Genomic DNA, 19,047 nt, shown 5'->3' with positions numbered 1-19,047 from the left:
TTCTAGTGCTAATGGGCTTGCCACCTAATTCATTTGCAACTACTTTTGAGCTTGCTACCTGGCATCCCAATCTTCATTAAGGCAAGGAAGTCCTCACCAGATTTCTGTCATCTAGGATGTTCTGTCAGCAGCACCAATGTCCTAAGGTTCCGCTGCTCTGCTGTGATTTTTACCAGATCTGTCATTTAAGCATGGTTTTATTTTCCTTCCAGGCATATATGTGCCTCCTTTCAGTTCCTCCTGCAGAAATTCCTTGGGTACCCTGCTGTTATCAATTTTCACTTATCCCACTGAGCGAGCAGTGTTGCCAAGGGCACTGCTTGAATGCTGGTGAGATGACTGCATTGCAGGTCCTCGTCTCCGGCAATCATGTATTCCCATTTTACACTATGTGGTTTATGGTTTGCACTGATGAAACTGCTCCGGGAGTTGAATGAGTCTTTTCTAGGAGGTTCAGAGCTCAAGTCTTAGAGAAACTTGGGGATCATAGTGGGGTCTATTTTGACCAAATTCTGTCTTGCAGTCTTATGAAAGCTCTGCTGACTTTTTTAAACTCTGTTTTCTATCTTTTTATCCATGTATCAGTGGGCCCGCAATCTCGGTGTCATCCTTGACTCGTCTCTCTCGTTCACCCCACACATCCTATCCGTTACGAAGACCTGCCGGTTTCACCTCTACAATATCGCCAAGATCCGCCCTTTCCTCTCCACCCAAATGGCTACCTTACTGTTACGGGCTCTCGTTATATCCCGGCTAGACTACTGTGTCAGCCTTCTCTCTGACCTCCCTTCCTCCTCTCTCGCCCCGCTCCAGTCTATTCTTCACTCCGCTGCCCGGCTCATCTTCCTGCAGAAACGATCTGGGCATGTCACTCCCCTTCTTAAACAACTCCAGTGGTTGCCTATCAACCTCCGCTCCAAACAAAAACTCCTCACTCTAGGCTTCAAGGCTCTTAATCACCTTGCCCCTTCCTACCTCTCCTCCCTTCTCTCTTTCTACCACCCACCCCACACGCTCTGCTCCTCTGCCGCCCACCTCCTCACCGTCCTTCGGTCTCGCCTATCCTGCCGTCGACCCCCGGGCCACGTCCTCCCGCGGTCCTGGAATGCCCTCCCTCCTCACCTCCGCCAAACTGATTCTCTTCCCCTCTTCAAAACCCTACTTAAAACTCACCTCCTCCAAGAGGCGTTCCCAGACTGAGCTCCTCTTCTCCCTCTACTCCCTCTGCCACCCCCCCTTTACCTCTCCGCAGCTAAACCCCCTTTTTCCCCTTTTCCCTCTGCTCCTCCACCTCTCTCTTCCCATCCCCACAGCACTGTACTCGTCCGCTCAACTGTATATATTTTCATTACCCTATTTATTTTGTTAATGAATTGTACATCGCCTTGATTCTATTTAGTTGCCATTGTTTTTACGAGATGTTCTTCCCCTTGACTCTATTTATTGCCATTGTTCTTGTCTGTCCATCTCCCCCGATTAGACTGTAAGCCCGTCAAACGGCAGGGACTGTCTCTATCTGTTGCCGACTTGTTCATCCCAAGCGCTTAGTACAGTGCTCTGCACATAGTAAGCGCTCAATAAATACTATTGAATGAATGAAAGTATCAGTGGACAATGGCCTGAGTGGCAGAATTTGGTTGCTACTTTAAGTTTTGTGTTCAGGGCAGGGATAGTGGCTACCAACTCTGTTGCACTGTATGCTCCCAAGATCTTATTACAGTGCTCTTCACACAGTACCTACCATTGAGGATGATCATAATATTGGCTTTATTGTCTCATACTCTCTCAAGTGCTTAGTATGGTGTTCTGCATATAGTAAGTGCTCGCTAAATACCACTGACTGATTGATTGACTGTTTGGCAATGAATTGAACAGTGTACTGAAGAAAACAGTCAACTGTGCCCTACTTGAATCACAGTGTAACTTTCAACCACATCACAGCCCAGTAGATATAATTTTTGTAGCATAATGCAACTAGGAAAGTGCAGAGAGCAACACTTGGACAGCTGGACTGAGTTCACTGGCTGTACAAAAGCATCTGAGGCTATCAACATACACAATTAAAGGTGGAGGTAGTAGTATCTTTATCAACCAAATCAAGGTTTGAGCAATTTACAAGTTCCAGATAGCCACACACAGCTCAAATATATCTCTGATTTTTACTGCCCCCTTCCCCAAGAGAAAAATTTCAATGCAAGTGTTATAAAAGTCAGTCTTACAAGAATAAAGCTATGTAAGGTAAAGAAGCTTCTTTGTCCATCATTCATTCAATCATATTTATAGAGCATATTTATAGAGCATATATATATAGAGCATATTTATAGAGCATATATATATTTATATGTGAAGAGCATTGTACTAAGCACTTGGAATGTACAATTCGGCAACAGATAGAGACCATTCCTGCCCAATAACAGGCTCACAGTCTAAACACCATCATGGTGCAGGACTGAGATACAGGGGGAAAAAAAAACAAACAAACAAACAACCCAACTAGAAATCAGTCCTATCATCAACTAATCCACTACCTGATGTGGGACTCAACTGCCTCCCCTAGGAAATTAGATATTGAAAATATAATCATATATGTAATAATAATGATGGCATTTGCTAAGTGCTTAGTGTGTGCCAAGCACTGTTCTAAGCACTAGGTAGATAATCGGGTAGATGAGTTAATCGGGTTGTCCCATGTGGGGTTCACAGTCTTAATCCCCATTTTACAGATGAGGTAACTGAGGCACAGAGAAGTCAAGTGACTTGCCCAAAGTCACACAGCTGATCAGTGGCGACATCAGCATTAGAACCCACCACCACTGACTCCCAAGCCCATGCTCTTTCCACTACGTGACGCTGCTTCTAAAGTTCTGTAAAGTTCTGAATGTCCACTTTTTAAAACTCTGTACAAAGTGAAACCTTGATTGACCTCAAGATGGCAGGATTGTAAACTAAATAATGTATCCAAAGCACGGATTAGACCTGTAACATACCCTATGCTAAGTGAGCATAATTATAACATGCATATAAAAGATGTTTTGAGGATGGCGTAGTGGATAGAGCACTGGCCTGGGAATCAGAAGGCCTGGGTTCTATTCCCAGTTCCTCCACTTGTCTGCTGGGTGACCTTGGGCAAGTCACTTCACTTCTCTGGGTCTCATTTACCTCATCTGTAAAATGGGGATTGAGACTGTCAGCCCTATGTGGGACAGGGATTGTGTCCAACCCAATTTGCTTGCACCACCACAGCACTTAGTACAGTGCTGGGCACATAGTAAGTGCTTAAAAAATACCAAAATTATTATTATTATTCTTGTGGGAATCTCTATTGGAAATGAAAAGTTATTCATAAATACACTTAGCCCAAAATTTGAACCATTAATAATCAGACTTCAATTGTACTATGAACTGCATAATTTATTGAAGGTGTTATTCTTGTAAATTAAGTTCTTTTATCCGTTCTGATTCTTTGTGTAGATATTGAGTCTGTCTTACATCTACAATTAATCAATCAGTAGAATTTATTGAGAGCCTACGGTGTCCAGGGCACTGTATAAAGCACTTGGGAGAGTTTATAGTAAAAATCAGCTTAAACTATCACCAGGGAAGCAGACAAGAGGTTGAAGAAGTGGATCCATATGTGAGTAGTGTTTAAACAGTAATTTATGCACTGGTAATGCTATACTGCTAAATTGTACTCTCCTAAGCAGTTAGTGCAGTGCTCTGCACACAGTAAACACTCAACAAATACGACTGACTGACTGATTATGCCAATAAGTATGTAAAGAAGTGTTATGTGAGATTGTAAGTATACAAGTACATAGTAAGTGCAGAAGTGCTGAAGAGGTAGTTGGGGAGAAAGAGAAATTGATAAGAGAAGAGCTGATGGGCTTTCGGAAGGGGGTTGAAGTTAGAGCGTTCTGTAGATTCACAGATTTGAAGGAGAAGGGAGTTCCAGAGTTGAGTAGGAGAAATGAAGGAATAAGTAGGAGTAGGAATGATAGAGATAATTGAATCCCTTAAAATAGGTGGTTGGGAGTTTCTGCTTAATGCGGTGAAGAGTGAGCAGCCATAGGAAGATTTTGAGAAATGGGGAGAGAAGCAGTGTGGCTCAGCGAAAAATCATGGGCTTGGGAGTCAGAGGTTGTGGGTTCTAATCCCGCCTCTGTAATTTGTCAGCTGTGTGACTTTGGGCAGGTCACTTAACTTCTCTGTGCCTCAGTTACCTCATCTGTAAAATGGGGATTAAGGCTGTGAGCCCCACATGGGACAACCTGATTACGTTGTATCTCCCCCAGCGCTTAGAACAGTACGACTCCTCTGCCGCCCGCCTGCTATCCCTCCTCGACTCTGCCGACCTCCTCCTCCACCATACCGCGCCCACTCACCGACTCGGTCACACCCTCGATCTTGTCATCTCCTACCGCTGCACTATCTCCTCACTCACCAACTCTGAAATCCCTCTCTCGGACCATAACCTTCTCACCTGCCTCATCTCTCACACTCCCTCCCCCTGCAAATCTTCGCTACTGCCCCACAGAGACCTCCGCTCTCTCGATCCCATCCGTCTTTCCAATAGCATCTCGCCTCACCTTGCCGCCCTGTCCTCTCTTCCCACTCTCGACGATCAGGTCTCCGCTCTCAACTCCACCCTCTCTACTCATCTCGACTCTCTCGCTCCCCTTTCCCTCCGCCACTCTCGCGCCACTAACCCACAGCCCTGGATCACCTCCTCCGTCCGCCTCCTACGCTCCTATGCTCGAGCTGCTGAGCGCTGCTGGCGAAAGTCCAAGCACCAAGCCGACCTCACACACTTCAAATTTATCCTTTCCTGCCTTAACTCTGCCCTCTCCTCCTCCAGGCAAAGCTTCTTCTCCTCCCTCATCGACACCCATGCCCGTCACCCCCGCCGATTGTTCCGGACCTTTAACTCTCTCCTTAGGCCCCCTGTTCCTCCCCCTCCCCCATCTCTCACCCCTAATGATCTGGCCACCTATTTCCTCACGAAAATCAACACGATCAGGTCTGAGCTCCCCAAAGTCACCCCTCCGCCTCTCCCCTCCCCCCCAACAACCCCCTCCCCTACTTTCCCATCCTTCCCTGCAGTATCCTCAGAGGAGATCTCCTCCCTCCTCGCAAGTGCCACCCCCTCCACCTGCGCCTCGGACCCCATTCCCTCTCACCTTCTTAAAACCATCGCCCCTGCCCTCCTCCCTTCCTTAACTTCTATTTTTAACCACTCAATCTCCAAGGGCTCCTTCCCCTCTGCCTTCAAACACGCCCACGTCTCCCCCATGCTAAAAAACCCCGCTCTTGACCCCACTTCCCCCTCCAGTTATCGTCCTATCTCCCTACTACCCTTCCTTTCCAAAATCTTAGAACGAGTCGTCTACAATCGATGCCTAGAATTCCTTAACTCCCATTCTCTCCTAGACCCCCTCCAATCTGGCTTCCGTCCCCTCCACTCTACCGACTGCTCTCTCTAAGGTCACCCATGACCTCCTTCTTGCCAAATCCAATGGCTCCTACTCCATTCTGATCCTCCTTGACCTCTCTGCTGCCTTTGACACTGTCGACCATCCCCTCCTCCTCCATACCTTATCTCACCTTGGCTTCACGGACTCTGTCCTCTCCTGGTTCTCCTCTTACCTCTCTGGCCGATCATTCTCGGTCTCCTACGCTGGAGCCTCCTCCCCCTCCCATCCTTTAACTGTTGGAGTTCCTCAAGGGTCAGTTCTTGGCCCTCTTCTGTTCTCCATTTACACTCACTCCCTCGGTGAACTCATCCGCTCTCACGGCTTTGACTACCATCTCTACGCAGATGACACGCAGATCTACATCTCCGCCCCTGTCCTCTCCCCCTCCCTTCAGGCTCGCATCTCCTCCTGCCTCCGGGACGTCTCCACCTGGATGTCGGCCCGCCACCTAAAACTCAACATGAGCAAGACTGAGCTCCTCATCTTCCCTCCCAAGCCCGGTCCGCTCCCAGACTTCTCCATCACCGTGGATGGCACGACCATCCTTCCCGTCCCGCAGGCCCGCAATCTCGGTGTCATCCTTGACTCGTCTCTCTCGTTCACCCCACACATCCTATCCGTTACCAAGACCTGCCGGTTTCACCTCTACAATATCGCCAAGATCCGCCCTTTCCTCTCCACCCAAACGGCTACCTTACTATTATGGGCTCTCGTTATATCCCGGCTAGACTACTGTGTCAGCCTTCTCTCTGACCTCCCTTCCTCCTCTCTCGCCCCGCTCCGGTCTATTCTTCACTCCGCTGTCCGGCTCATCTTCCTGCAGAAACGATCTGGGCATGTCACTCCCCTTCTTAAACAACTCCAGTGGTTGCCTATCGACCTCCGCTCCAAACAAAAACTCCTCACTCTAGGCTTCAAGGCTCTCCATCACCTTGCCCCTTCCTACCTCTCCTCCCTTCTCTCTTTCTACCGCCCACCCCGCACGCTCCGCTCCTCTGCCGCCCACCTCCTCGCCGTCCCTCGGTCTCGCCTATCCCGCCGTCGACCCCTGGGTCACGTCCTCCCGCGGTCCTGGAACGCCCTCCCTCCTCACCTCCGCCAAACTGATTCTCTTTCCCTCTTCAAAACCTTACTTAAAAATCACCTCCTCCAAGAGGCCTTCCCAGACTGAGCTCCTCTTCCCCCTCTACTCCCTCTGCCATCCCCCCTTTACCTCTCTGCAGCTAAAGCCTCATTTTCCCCTTTTCCCTCTGCTCCTCCACCTCTCCCTTCCCATCCCCACAGCACTGTACCCGTCCGCTCAACTGTATATATTTTCGTTACCCTATTTATTTTGTTAATGAATTGTACATCGCCTTGATTCTATTTAGTTGCCATTGTTTTTACGAGATGTTCTTCCCCTTGACGCTGTTTAGTGCCATTGTTCTTGTCTGTCCGTCTCCCCCGATTAGACTGTAAGCCCGTCAAACGGCAGGGACTGTCTCTATCTGTTGCCGACTTGTTCATCCCAAGCGCTTAGTACAGTGCTCTGCACATAGTAAGCGCTCAATAAATACTATTGAATGAATGAATGAATACTTGGCACATAGTAAGCACTTAACAAATACCATAATTATCATTATTATTATTATTGTATTTGCAGAATGATCCGGACAGAAGAATCAGATATGCCCTGGAGAAAGGAGAGGCAGCAGGCATGGAGATCAATGAAGTGGCAAATGAACTATTGAAGCCAGGATATAAAAGGGGCCTGGATCAGCGTGGTGGTCATTTGGATGGAGGGGAAGCACAGCCCCTGGAAATGTTATGGAGGATTCAGCAACACACTGAACATGGGGATAGAAAGAATATGAGTCAAGGGTAATGCCACAGTTGTGGGCTTCAAAGTCATCGAGGATTGTGGCGTTGTTGACCGTGATGGGGAAGTTAGGAGTTAGAGTGGATTTGGGAGGCGAGATGAGGAGTTAACTTTCAGATATTTTGGGTTTGCAGTACCAGCCGGACATCTGTGTGAGATGTGTTCGTCAGTCCGTTAAAAATACCACTATTATTATATTTTGTACTTACTGAAGCCCTATTCCAAGTGAAGTATTAATTCAAGCTTTAGTTGAATAAGAACACATAGTAATAATTGTGTCTTGTGTCACTTCTGCGCCAAGAAATCAAGGAGGCTTAGGATGGAGTAAAAGCTATTGGAATTGGCAAGGAGATAACTGGGGATCTTAGAACGGGAAGTTCTCATGGAGTAACGGGGGCAGATTGCAGAGGTTTGAGGAGAGAGTTGGAGATGGGGCGATAACTGGAGGGAGCCATGTGGTCAAGGGAGGGTTTTTGGTTTTTTTTTTAGCATAGGCATGGTTGTGTAATTTGCGCCCTTTGGAAATATTTTAATCACCTATAGGTCTTTGTTTGTTCTATGCTTCTACATTTCTTTGGTCTGATGCTATGTGCTGCTGACAATGAATAACCACTGCAGAGAAAAAAAGGAGCTATTTATAAATGTCGGACTGCAAAGTACTCATTATACACATTTTAAAACAAAAATGTAAGCTTGTTATCTTAGGGGATTCTAGTTTGTTACCAGATCCACAAGGTCCTAAAGGAATACAATGATTTTCTCCTAAAAGAGAACCAGCTGATTTTCAGGTAATATTAACAGTGACACTGAGGTGACAAGATGATAGAACCAAGAATTGTTGGTTGTTGTTTGTTGGTTAAATGGCCACACTAGGCTATTTAAAATAATAAAGTGTGTCAGATAATTAGTTAACAATTTGCTTAAATCTCTGACTGGAGATTTTTAATTAATTGTTTTTCCTAAATGAAAAGCAGCTTTGCAAACTATATTAACATTATTAATAACAATATTAATTGCTACTAATATTATTGTATTTGTTTTAACCACTTACTATGAACCAAGCACTGTACTAGCACTGGGGGTAGAGACATGATAATCATGTCCCACATGGGGCTCACAGGAGGGAAGAAGGAGATTAGGTATTGAGTCCCCATCTGTCTCCTGTCTCTCCCCACTCTAGTCCACATTTCACTCACATCCAGATCATTTTTCTACAAAAATGTTCAGTCCATAATTCCCTTCTCCTTGAGAACCTCTAGTGGTTGCCCATCTACCTCCATATCAAACAAAAGTTCCTTACCATGAGTTTTAAAGCACTCAATCACCTTGTCCCCGCCTACCTCAGCTTGCTATTCTCCTACTACAACTCAGCCCACACAATTAGCTCCTCTAATGCTAACCTTCTCACTGTACCTCAGTCTCCTCTATCTCCCTGGGGACCTCTCACCTACAACCTGCCTCTGACCTGAAACGTCCTCCCTCTTCATATTTGACAGGCAATTACTCTCGCCACTTCAAAGCCTTATTGTAGGTACATCTCCTCCAAGAGGCCTTCTCTGATTTATGTCCTCTTTTCCTTTTCTTCTACTCTCTTCTGCCCTTCTGCATCTCCCTGACTTGCTATCCTTATTCATCTCCCCTCCCAGCACCACAGCACTCATGTACGTAGCTATAATTTACTTGTAATAATGTCTTTCTTCCCCTCTAGACTGTAAGCTTGTTGTGGGCTGGGAATGTGTCTGTTATAGTTTTCTCCCAAGTACTTAGTAGAGTGCTCTGCACACAGTAAGTGCTCAGTAAATACAACTGATTGACTGATTTTGCAGATGAGGGAACTGAGGCACAGAGAAGTGAAGTGATTTGCCCAAGGTTACACAGCAGACAACTGGCAGAGCCCGAATTAGAACCCAGGTCTTCTGACTTTCAGGCCCTTGATCTTTCCACTAGGCAATACTGCTTACTCTTTATCTGATACTGAATGATCATATATTCAGTGAAACATACATAGTGATTGATTTTTCCATAGTTTACTGCCAAGGAGTTAAATTACTGATCAATATCAATTAAGACTAATAACTGAAAATAAGACAGGGTGCTTTTTGATGGTTTCTAACTACTGATTTTGATTTGAAAATAAATAGAAATCTGCTAAGACAACAAAAGGGACAATTCTTTTTTTTTTCCAGAAACATTATCTCTGTATGTCCTCGTAGTTCTGTTGTTTCTGTCTGTATCTATCTCAGAAGCTTTCTCTCTTTCTGCTTATATCTCTTTGTGTTTCTTTCTGTGTCACAGAGAGGGAAGTGGAACAGGACTGCCAAGAGGTAGCTGATGGGTGGTCAAAGGAGTAGATGCTGATATGCCTTCACTCCCAATTATTTTTCTAGAATTCAACTGGAAGCTGGGCATCAGGTCTCCTGGGTTCTTTTTGAAACCCACACAAACATGCCTACCTATCCTTGCTACTCTCTAATCCTGGCTCCGCCACTTGTCTGCTGTGAGACCTTGAGCAAGTCACTTCACTTCTCTGGGCCTCAGTTACCTCCTCTGTAAAATAAGGATTAAGACTGTGAGCCCAACATGAGACAGGGACTGTGTCCAACCCAATCTGCTTGTATCCACCCCCAGTGCTTAGTACAGTGCCCAGCACATAGTAAGCGCTTAATAAATACAATTATTAATTATTACAGCCCTAGGACCACCAATATAACAATGACGCCTATCCCACCGTTGACCCCTGGCCCACATCCTACCGCTGTCCTGGAATGCCCTCCCTCCGCACGTCCGCCAAACTAACTCTCTTCTCCTCTTCAAAGCACTCCTGAGGGCTCACCTCCTCCAAGAGGCCTTCCCAGACTGATCCCCTCTTTTCCCTCTGCTCCCCCTCCACCCTCTGCTCCTCCCCCTTCCCCTCCCCTCAGCACTGTGATCATTTTTATATATATATTATTTATTACCCTATTTATTTTGTTAATGAGGTGCACATCCCCTTGATTCTATTTATCATGATAATGTTGCCTTGTTTTGGTTTTGTTCTGTTTTGCTCCATCTGTCTCCCTGATTAGACTGTGAGCCCGTCACTGGGCAGGGATTGTCTCTATCTGTTGCCCAATTGTACATTCCAAGCGCTTAGTACAGTGTTCTGCACATGGTAAGTGCTCAATAAATACTATTGAATGAATGAACAACCACTCTTTCCACCTTCAAAGTCATATTAAAAATATATCTCCTCCAAGATGTCTTCCTCAGCTAAGCCATTTCCCCTTCTCCCTCTCCCTCTTACATCACATATACTCTTGGATCTATACCTTTTAAGCATCTGATATTTACCCCCACCCTTAGCTCCACAGTTCTTAAGTACTTATCCATAGTTTATTTTAATGCATGTCCCCCAACTAGACTTAAGTTCCTTTTGAGCAGATAACATGTCTACCAACTCTGCTGTCTTGTACTCCTCCAAGCAGCATGGCTTAGTGGCAAGAGTACGGGCTTGGGAGTCAGAGGACATGGGTTCTAATCCTGGTTCTGCCACTTGTCTGCTGTGTGAGCTTGGGCAAGCCACTTAACTTCTCTGTGCCTCAATTCTCTGTGCCTCAATTCTCAATTCTCTGTGCCTCATCTGTAAAATAGCTATTAAGACTGTCAGCCCCACGTGAGATAATCTGATTACCTTGTATCTACCCCAGTGCTTAGAACAGTGCTTGACACATAGTAAGCCCTTAACCAATACCATAATTATTATTATTATTACTCTGTATACATTAAGTGCTCAATAAATACCACTGATTGATTAAGCCACTGCTTCACTGCTTCAACACCACCCTACTTACTATTTACTTTGATCTCATCTTTCACCCTGTGGTCCCATTTTTCATTCCTCCCTCCTTCTTGAAACTCCCTCCCCCCTTCAGTCTGTCAGTCAATCATATTTATTGAATGTATCCTGTGTGCAGATCACTGTTCTTAGCGCTTGGGAGAATACGATATAACAATATAACAGACACGTTCCCTACCCACGGCAAGCTTACAGTTGGAAGGAGTAGATAGGCATTAATATAAATAAATGAATGACAGATTAATACATAAGTATTGTGGAGCTGTGAGAAGGAGTGAATAAAGGAAGCAAGTCAGGGTGACACAGAAGAGAGTGGGAGATGAGGAAAGGAGGGCTTAGTCAGGGAAGGCCTTTTGAAGGAGATGTGCCTTCAATATGGGTTTAAAGGGGGAGAGAGTAATTGCCTGTTGGATATGAGGAGGAAGGGCATTCTATGGGTGAAAGGTCAGCGGCTAGACAGACTAGATCATGGTAGAGTGAGAAGGCCAGCACAAAAGGAGCAAAGGGTGCAGGCTGGGTTGTAGAAGAGTAGTGAGGTGAGGTAGGAGGGGGAAAGGTGACTGTTTTAAAGTCAATGGTGTGTAGTTTCTGTCTGATGTAGAGGTGGAAGGGCAACCGCTGTGAGTTCCTGAGGAGTGGCAAAACATGGCCACATGGCCTGAAAGATTTTGTAGAAAAATGATCTGGGCAGCAGAATGAAGCCTCCCAGGAGGCTGGGAGCTCATCAAGGAGGTGGATGCCTTGATTACCGTAATAGAATAAGTGACTGTATTAACATGGCAGCACTTTGGATGGAGAGGGAAAGGCTGATTTCAGTGATGCTGTGAAGATTGAACTGACAGGATTTAGTGATAGATTGAATATGTGAGTTGAATGAGAGAGAGGAGTCAAGGGTAACGCCATGCTTAAGGGCTTGTGAGACAGGAAGGATGAAGGATGGTGGTGCCACCTATAGTGATGGGACAATCAGGGGAAGGACAGGGTTTGGGTGGGGAGATCAGAAGTTCTGTTTTTGACATGCTAAATTTGAGGTGATGGGAGGACATCTAAGTAGAGATGTCTTGAAGGCAGGAGGAGATGCGAGACTGCAAAGAGGGAGAGAGAGATCAGGGCTGGAGATGTAGATTTGGGTATCATCCACACAGAGGTGGTAGTTGAAGTCATGTGAGCTAATGAGTTCTCCAAGGGAGAGGGTGTAGATGAAGAAAGGAAGGAGACACAGAACTGAATCTTGAGGGGTAAGAGGCAGAGGAAGAGCCCATGAAAGTGACTGAGAATGAGTGACCAGAGAAACAGGAGGAAAACCAGGAGAGGACAGTATCAGTGAAGCCGAGGTTCTTATCTGACAGATGAATTAATCAGTCAATAGTATTTATGGAATGCTTTCTGTATACGGAACTCTGTTCAAAGCACTTAGGAGAGTACAGTATAACAGAGTTGGTAGACATGTTTGCTTCCCACAAGGAGCTTACAGCCTAGAGGGGGAGACAGGCATTAATATAAATAAATTATGGACATGTACATAAGTGCTATGGAACATCACTTCCCATCTTCAAACCCTACCTTAATGGTACCTTCTCCAGGAAGGTTTCCTTTAGTAACATCTCATGTCCCCATCCTATTCTTTTTTTTTCAAACCTCCAGAACTGACAAATGTCTGTAAGACAACAATCCTGAATTTTCTGCAACACTCCAGCAAAATGCCAGTTCTCTGTGCTCATTGAAATTGTTCTCTGTGGCATTTCAGGCTACACAATCTGTCTTATTTCCAAAATTCAATTTGCCCAGAGTGGGTATAAGTCCTCACACAGAAACAGGCCTGTTTAGCAGTTGGACGTGCTATGCTATCCAGCTGCAACCCTACACAGGACTCCTTCCTGTCTTCAGATGGTGGATGATTATTTCCAATATTTATCCTGGAAAGATATTTCTTCCTTTCTGAGGATTTTAATAAGGCTTCAACAAATGTAAGCCTTAGAGCACTGAATCCTTTTACAACACAATTTTGAATGGTATATAGAGTCCATTCCACATAGGGGAGGCATTTTTTCAACAATAAAAAAAATCAAACGATTGTATTTACTGAGCACTTACTGTGTGCAGAGCACTGTACCAAGTGCTTGGGAGAGTATAAAATAACAGAATTGGTAAATTTCACTTGGATGCGACCAACAACTTGTCAAACAACTTGTGCGCACATATGCTAATTTTCATTTTGAGGTTGGGGGACAACCTATGGATGGGATTTTTAGGGGACAAAACTACATTATAGGTGCTAACGGCTTTTGGCAACCTGCAAAGCAGAGTATGGTGAAAATGCGGATCAAATTCCATTCCTGGTTGGAATAAGGCTGTACAGTTGGAATAAGGCTGTACAGCATTCAACTCCCTAAATGGCTGAGAGACCAGAAAACACATCCAGCTCCTGGATCGGTTTCAATGCATGATCTACAAATGATATACTCAACATCAAATGACAGAACAAGAATGTTGTCAGCTCATCAACATCGAAGCAGTACACATGGCACAAAGTAGGACATTTAAGAAGAAGATTAACTTTGGAATTTGTTAAGCATTTACTATGTGCTCTACACTGTACTAAACGAGGGGGGAGCAGATAAAATACAGTCAGATCAGACACAATCCCTATCCCATCATGGGCCTCACAGTCTAAGTGGAAAAGTGAACAGGTATTTAACTCTCATTATAAAGATGTAAAAACTGAAGCACAGAAAATTTAAGTAACTCGACCAAGGTCAAACTGCTGGTGTAGAGAAGCAACCTGGCCTAGTGATTAGAACATGGACCTGAGAGTCAGAAGGACCTGGGTTCTAATCCTGACTTGGCCACTTGTCTGCTGTGTGGCCTTGAGTAAGTCACTTAACTTCTCTGTGCCTCAGTTACCTCATCTGTAAAATGGGGATTAATACTGTGAGCCCATGTGAGGCACTATCTGTGTCCAACTTGATTAGCTTGTATTTTCCCCAGCACTTCATAGAGTGTCTGGCATATGGTAAGCCCTTAACAAATACCATTAAAGAAAAGTAAATGGCAGAGTGGGGATTAGAACACAGGTCTCCTGACTCTCAGGTCTGTGCTCTTTCCACTAAGTCATGATGCCAGTGTGATTCCTAGGCAGCTAAAAACTGCAGTAGTTATGGTATAATCAATCAATGGCATTTATTGAGCACTTACCCTGTGCAGAGCACTGGACTAAAGACTCTGGAGAGAATAATAGGGTCAGTAGATACAATCCCTGCTTTCCAGGATCAATCAGATCAGACACTGTCTCTGTCGCATATGGAGTTGAGAGTTTTAGGGGGAGAGAAAATAGAGAGTTAGTCCACATTTTACGGATGAGGAGATTAAGGCAGAGAGAAGTCAAGTGACTTGATTAAGGCCACACAGCAGGCAGAGGGTGAAACTGGGATTAGAGCCCATGTCTTCTGATTCCCAGATCCGTACTCTTTCCACTAGGGCACTGTATTTCTTTACTAATTCTACTGTACAGCAGTTCACTTCAGGGGACACAACACGTGCTCTGTAAATGCGGCTTATGGACTGACTGATCGGTTAAAGGATATAAAGGCACAGTCTCAAACATTCTGAGAGTTGGTTAAAGGATATAAAGGCACAGTCTCAAACATTCTGAGACTACCCTTGGCTCTGCACCCCACCCACCCCAGCTCCACAGCACTCATGCTCATATCCTTAAGTTCTGCCATTTCCCTCACTGGTAATTTATTTCAGTGTTACTTTCCGCCTATAGGCTGTAAATCCCTTGTAGGTAGGAATTGGGTCTATCAACTCTATTGTACTGCACTCGCCCCAGGGGTAAGTACAGTACTCTGCACACAGAAAGTAGTCAGTAAATATGATTGATTGATTGATTGAGGACTGTTTGGAGACCACTTTCAGTGTACCAACCAGCCTGGCAGGTAGCAACCATTAAATGGGCTGCAAAGACTTCACATGAGTTGGGATGCCAGGAGTCCAGTTCTAAAGCAGATATCAGAAACATGGTTAATCCCATCAAACACGATTCAGTATTTATTTAACCTTCTACTTCCTCTCTCACTCTCTGTTTCTATTCTGGTCTGTCTGTCCCTTTCTGAATTACTGGCAAAGTTTCTCCTTCCATAGTTTCTCCTTCCATGCAACTCAGGTTGATCATGGGCAAGCTTAGTCTGATGTAAACTTCCTTGACTACCCAAAATTGAGTTTCTGATAATAATAATAGTAATAATAATAATAATGATGGTATTTGTCAAGCACTTACTATATGCCAGGCAATGTATTAAGCACACAGTCCAGGTCCCAAGTGGGGTTCACAGTCTCAATCCCCATTTTACAGATGAGGGAACTGAGGCACAGAGACGGAAATGACTCATCCATGGTCACACAGCAGACATGTAGTGGAACCAGGATTAGCACCCACGACCTTCTGACTCCCAGGCCCACGCTCTATCCACTGTGCCATTCTGATCTGACTGCACAGTTATGCTTGTATTTATTAAAAAACACTCTGATCTCATCAAGAAAAATTGTAAATTATCAGTGGTCCTTAATTTTACTTATAGTATGTTTTAGAATATAGTTCTATAGCACAGTTGGAACACCAGTGGGCTGACTGCTTTCCTGTCTTACCAGGTGATATAAAGTGAATACTGTAGGTACGTTTGGCTAGTGGGACTACTCTAGAAGCTGGATAAAGTGCATGTTCACTTTAGATTTCCTAGCAGGAGAGAAACTTGGATACTACTGATTGATGTATTGACTGGCTGGGAGACACTTTGCCAGTAGTTCAAAGAGGATTGGACAGAAACAGAGAGAGAGGGAGAGAGAGAGACAGAGACAGAAGGAGAAACAGATAGAAAAAGAGACAGTGACAGACCAAGCGAGCGATTACATAAGTACTCAATCAGGACACCTCAAAAAGGCCTTGAAAATAATCTGGAAGTCCGGATGCCCAGCTCCCTATGCTGAGGGGAGGGTGCCCAAAGTTCTAACTAATTCCCAGTTCCTGGAGATGCTGCCATTGTCCCCCTTCTCTCCTCTGCACTGCCTCTGATGATGTCCCATCATTATCACGAATGCATGTGCACACGCACACACATGCATTTTACTACATCAGATCCGGAAATTGCATTTCAACAGGTAGACTGGGAGATGTCCCCACCAATCCGATCCTGTCTAGGTGAACCAGTCACAGAAAGCATCCCCTGGGTGGCCCGTAAAGCAAAACCTTTAACTGGTAGAATACAATCAAAGGTAGCTCAGAAGCTAACATTTCTTGTGGTAGTTTAAACTTTTTTGAGATGTAAACTTCTCATATACCCAGGATAATAATTATAATTACAGTATTTTTGCCAGGCACCGTACTAAGTGCTGGGTGGATACAAGCAATCCCTATCCCACATGGGGCTCACAGTTTCAATCCCCATTTTACAGATGAGGGAAATGAAGCACAGAGAAGTTAGGTGACTTGCCCAAAGTCACACAGCAGACATGTGATAGAACCAAGATTAGAACCCATGACCTTCTGACTTCCAGGTAAGAAGAGAACAAATGTCATCAAGGAAGGGCTTACCAATAATGGAGCAGGGAGTTCCACCAACTGTCTTTAGAAGGCAGCAAATCCCAAATAAGGGATTTGGGGCAATGATGACAGTGGACAGCAAGGATTTAGAGAGCAAAAGGAGGGTGGGGGAGGCCAAGGTGAAGGCCTGTTAAATCCAGTTCATGAGTGACCACAGATTTCGGTCCCCAGTCTTGAGAGTGTGCAGCTTCCCTACATTAGTAAAGTTTGTGAGGGATGAGCTAATATGACTGTTTCTGAATCAAAGTAGGGCTCTGAATGAATCACAGGCTGTGAAGTGATATCTCAATGTTCCTTAAGTGGGGGAAGGTGGACGACTTCCTGACAGAGGGACCGTAAAGTGAGAAGAGAATGGAACTCGGAACAGAGTTTTGAGGGACAACCCACATTAGACTGTGGGAGGCAGAAGAGTAGCCGAGGACTCAAAAAAATCAGTCACAGAGAAGACCCAGGAGAGACCCATGTCACAAAACCCCAACGTCAGAAACCATTTCCCAATGGGAGTGGCCAAAAATAGCAGTAGGTTTAAAACAGGTTTGGATAAATTCTTGGATGAGAGGCCCATATATGCTACTCAACAGAAAATTATAGATGTTAGTTGTTCCAACCCTATCCATGAGGATGGCTGTCAAAAAAGGCAACTCTCACATTGTTCTTCCAAGAGTCCTGCTACCACAAATGGGGTAAGAATATTGGCAGAGGCAATATTGTTCTGTTGCAGGATGATGTTGTTTATGGTATCAAATTCCTTTATACCTTTTCCAGCCTTTGGGTCCATCTCTTTACAAACCCTTCACTGTCCATCGTCCCTCTCACTCGGAAACCTTCTCAAGTTAACTTCCACTAAAAGAAGCAATTTCACTCATTATCTTTTGTGAAATGAATAACGTTTCTCGTTCAAGGACACCCACCAATAATGAGATAAATCTGTCTTAAGCTAAATTCCACATAAAGGTAACGGTGTTTAGAAGCTTATCACGATGGGGGTATGTTAAAATTCACATTTTTTAAAATTTCTGATGCCCCCAATTTTAACCAAATCCAGAGATTGGCATAATAAGAGGTACCTGAAGAAAAATGTCTATAGTTAATTTGTTTTCATTTTATAACATTTGTCTAACAAAATGACCTATAATTTTCATAATTTGGGGATATGCATGTAATTATAGACATATCCATTAGGTTAGTCTAACATTATTCTATAAATCAATCTTTGTTGTTCTAAATCAAAATCAGAAAGCATCTACCTCTCCAGCCCTGATCTCTCTCCCTCTCAGCAGTCTCTACTTGATTGTCCCACTGACTCCTCAAACTGAACACATCCAAAACAGAAATCCTTATCATCTCACCCAAACCCAGTCCTTCCCCTGAATTTCCCAACACTGTAGACAGCACACCATAATCCTTGTCTCACAAGCCTGTAACCTTGGCGTTATCCTCGACTCATCTCTCACTCCACCCATATATTCAATCTGTCACCAGATTCTGTTGGTTCAACCTTCACAACATCACTAAAATCTACCCTTTCCTCTCCATACCAGCTGCTGCCATGTCAATCCGAGCATTTATTCTATCCCAATTTGACAACTGCATCTGCCTCCTTGCTGACCTCCCTCCCTCCTGTCTTTCCCCACTTCAATCCTTACTTCTCTCTGTTTCCCAGGTTATTTTTCTCTTTAAAACCGTTCATTTCAAGTTTCCCCACTCCTCAAAAACCTCCAAGCATTACCCAGCCACCTCTGCATCCAAGAAAAACTCCTCACCATTGGTTTTACAGCACTCAATCCCCTGACTCCCTCCTAAGCTTGCCACCCCGCCTTCCTACTACAACTCAACCTGCACCCTTCATTCCTCTTACACTAACCTACTCAGTACCACTATCTGTTCAATTTCACAGCTGACTCTTCCCTTTGACCCGGAACTTCTGCCCTCTTCATTCTGACAATCACTCTCCCCACCTTTAAAGCCTTATTGACAGTAATAATAATAATAATGATGGTACTTGTTAAGCACTTACTTTGTGCCAAGCACTGTTCTAAGCAATGGGGTCGATATAAGTTAATCAGGTTGGACACAGTCCCTGTCCCATATTAGGTTCACACTCTTAATTCCCATTTTTTTCAGATGAAGTAACTGAGGCCCAGAGAACTTAAGTGACTTGCCCAAGGTCACACAGCAGACAAGTGGTGGAGTCATGATGACCTTCTGACTCCCAGGCCCTTGCTCTATCCACTACATCATGCTGCTTATTAAAAGTCTATCTCCTCCAACAGGCCTTCCCCAA

The sequence above is a fragment of the Ornithorhynchus anatinus genome, chromosome 10 (genome assembly GCF_004115215.2).
Source record: "Ornithorhynchus anatinus isolate Pmale09 chromosome 10, mOrnAna1.pri.v4, whole genome shotgun sequence".
NCBI lineage: Eukaryota > Metazoa > Chordata > Mammalia > Monotremata > Ornithorhynchidae > Ornithorhynchus > Ornithorhynchus anatinus.
Note: the sequence above shows the minus strand (reverse complement) of the source record.